At 48.8% G+C, this 3,552-nt stretch overlaps 1 pseudogene; it reads left to right on the top strand.

The window, feature by feature from the left end:
• The first annotated feature begins 2,756 nt into the window (after positions 1 to 2,756).
• LOC101411516 (protein tyrosine phosphatase type IVA 1 pseudogene) lies at positions 2,757 to 3,274 on the top strand (annotated as a pseudogene).
• Positions 3,275 to 3,552: the final 278 nt, after the last annotated feature.

Raw genomic sequence — 3,552 nt, 5'->3', positions numbered from 1 at the left:
AAGTCAAATCATACAATGTGACCTTTTGTGTCTGGCCTCTTTCACTTAGCATCATGTCTTCCAGGTTCATCAACGCTGTAGCATGCATCAGCCCTTCATTCCTCTTTGCAGCTGAATAATATTCTGTTGTATGGTTGGACCACATTTTGTTTAGCCTTTCGTGCACTGACAGCCACTTGGGCTGTCTCCACCTTTTGGCTATTGTGAAGAATGCTGCTGCGAGCATTCTACAAATTTGACTTCCTGTTCTCAATTCTTTGGAAGTGTATACCTAGGCGATGAGGCAATTGTTTTTATTACAGCAACCACGGAAAAGCAAGCTTAGCAAAGATATGATGTCATTGAAAGGAATGTCGTGTGAGCTAATGTTGAAACTGCGAACTGCCTCGAACCAGTAGATCTTGAAGTATCTTGAAGATCTTGCGTATCGTTGTATTTGCCTTAAATTTTAAAAATACCCCGTGGTGCCCTGTGTGTTCACTGCTCTTGACTCACAATAGAAAACTGCTGCTCTGGAACTTAAACTATGAAGTGGAGGCAGTACCTGATCACAAGTGTGGAGTCAGGGAAGAGTTGCCTATTTTCAGCCTGGCGCATGTTGAAAAAATAATCAGAGAAAACCCATTTGCAGAGAGTTGAGGGAGTATCAAACTATAGATGAGAAGCTGTGAAGCCCCAGAAGGAGGCCACCCAGCAGCCAGGGGATTCTTTAACCTGTAAGTCAGGTCTCGGCTCTGAACCTGCCATCTCAGCCAGAGGAAAAGCCAAAGTCCTCAACTTGGCTCTGCAGCCCTCCAGGATTTAGCCTCGGGTAGATGTCCAGCTGCCAGGGGCCACGGTAGTCAATTAGGACAAGGAGCCAAACTGAAAGTAAAACTCACGCCTTTGTTCACTCACTGTGATGGTGCAGGCAAGAGGCAAAAATAGTCACCGATGCCCCAGTGTTCCATTCCTTCTCCCCTGCCTGTGGCCTGGCACTGGACAAGGTTCAGGTGACACTCTGGGCAGGCAGGGGGATTGTCTCGCTGCTGAGGAGTGCTAACCAAAAGGCTCCTGCCTTTTTAGGGACCTGGGGTATGGAGTCGGGGAAGAGCAGAAAGGGCTAGGAGTGGAAAAGTACTGAGTCAGAGCAGAGAAAAGTGCCTCACCCAGGCCCCCCAAAAGGAAGCCTCCCAATGGGGGGTGTGGGCTGGGAATGCAGATATGCAGGTGACAATGGCTGGCCTGGGGCAGGGGCCAGTGTTTGTGGTGCACAGGCTGTGCACTAAATCTGGTGTGAGAGGCAGCTACCCCCAGGGGCCTACCAGGCAAAGCCTTATAATTACCTGTGGGCGGGCCTGAAGGATCACCCACCGAACATTTGGGCCTAGAGCTGGACTTGCCACACCTCTGACCACACTGCCCTTTGCTCCTGCTCTCACTCCTTTCATTCCTGCCACACTGGCTTCCTTGCTGTTCCTCAAAGATGTCAGACCCAGTTGTGTCTCAGGGCCTTTGCACTGGCTGTTCCTTCAGCCTGGAAACATCGGCCCTCAGATATCCTAGTGGCTTGTTTCCTCATTTCCTTCAGTCTTCGTTCAAATGTTAGCGAGTCCCCTCCTGACCACTTATATATAATAGAAGCAGTTCCCATACTCCAACCTCCCACTGTCCTCTTGCCCCACACTTCTCACCTTCAGGAGGAATCACTAAGTTATAGGACCCGACACTGACTCAAATGAGCTTATGTACAAGAAGCTTATTTGAAGGAGTCATTCTTTTCTTTCAATAACTATTTACAACAATTTACTGAGCACCTACTACATCATGCCGTACAATGGGGCTGGAGTGGCTGCTTCGATTTCAAGTTGGTTCCCCCAAATCACCAAAATCCCCAGATAACCATGCTCTCTCCCTCTCCCTTACGCAGGTGGTGTAATTTTGGGGGTGCTTAGAACGACCTGGAAATCCGGAGCTGATTGCCTGGGTAAGTCCCCACCCCGGGTTCCTGCAAGCCAGTGACCGCCTAGGAATCCCAGGCCTGGACCTGGCTTCTTCCCTCCCCTGCCCACTCTATCCAGGTACCACCCAGCCCGGCAGTTTACAAGGCCTACCCAGGGAAGAGTTCAGCCCCCTTAGCCTTTGGGGTGCCAGGGGATCCCCAGGGGATGGGCCGCAGGGCCCTGAGCTAGAGCACAGGCCAAGAGCCACTCACTACATGGAAGAGCCTGGTGCCACCGCTGCCCCCTGCCCTGCAGGTGCTGCCACCGCCTGTTTTACCGCTTCGGGACGAGCTGTACAATAGGCCACCATCTTCACGGAGTAAACATATTCCTCAGTTTCGTGGTGGTCTCCGTCACACATTTATGGAGTTTCTGAAAGGCAGTGGAGATGAGTGCCAGGCGCAGCACGACCTCTGGGCAGACAGGTGAACTGTAGAAACACTTGCTCCAGCAAGAACCCCCTGGAAGAGAGGCTAACCTGGCCATGGAAGTGGGGAATTGAAATCCGCAGAGCAATTTACAAGAGTTCTGATGTGGATGGGGCAGATCTCAGTGCATTTTTCTTTTACTGCCGCAGTATTACTGCATTGCAGAATTGCTGCTTCTTATCGGGAGGTTCATTTCATTTCCCATTACTCCCAACTTCATATGCAAAGCACTGAGAATTTCAAGTGGAGTATCTTGAAGTAGACTTCAGTTTCTTTACATCATTTCTGTAGTCATTTTTTAAAAATTCTTTCATGCCCTATTAAATGTTTTTTTAACTAAATTAAAATGACTCAAATGAACCGCCCTGCTCCGGTGGAAGTCACATACAAAAACATGAGATTTCTTATCACACACAATCCAACCAATGCAACCTTAAGCAAATGTATCGAGGGACTTAAGTATGGTGTTACTACAAGAGGAAGAGCACATGAAGCAAGTTGCGCACAGCTCTCGTGGAGAAGGAAGGCATTCACATTCTGCACTGGCCTTTTGATGATGGCGCACCACCATCCAAGCAGATTGTTGATGACTGGTGAAGGCTGGTAAAAATTAAGTTTCATGAAGAACCTGCTTGCTGCGTCGCTGTTCATTGTGCTGCAGGTCTTGGGAGAGCTGCAGTGCTTGTTGGCCCAGCGCTGACTGAAGGTGGAATGAAGTACGAAGATGCAGTGTAGTTCATAAGGCAAGAGCAGCGTGGAGCTTTCAACAGCAAGCAGCTTTTGTGTTTGGAGAAGTATCGTCCTAAAATGTGGCTGCGCTTCAAAGACTCCGGTGGTCACAGAAACAACTGTTGCACTCAATAAAATTGGGGTGCCTGATGCTCCTGCCTTGGAAGTGGGATTTGCGAGAGAACCTCATTTGTCGAACGTATTCGCCAACGTGTTGAAAAGCAGTTTTCCCAAGCTACGCGTTTGATCGAATTGCATCCTCTGTGGGTTACGGTCAGCCTATTTGGATTCTTGCAGATCAGACTTTAAAATGGGCTCATCGTTTGTACCAATTGACCTTTCTTGAAATCATGCAGTATTGAGTTATAAGTCATCTCTCAAGCTGTTCCCCTGCTAGGATCTTATCAATATAT

This window comes from Dasypus novemcinctus, chromosome 19 (genome assembly GCF_030445035.2).
Source record: "Dasypus novemcinctus isolate mDasNov1 chromosome 19, mDasNov1.1.hap2, whole genome shotgun sequence".
NCBI lineage: Eukaryota > Metazoa > Chordata > Mammalia > Cingulata > Dasypodidae > Dasypus > Dasypus novemcinctus.
Note: the sequence above shows the minus strand (reverse complement) of the source record. Positions and strands in the feature narration are given on the sequence as shown.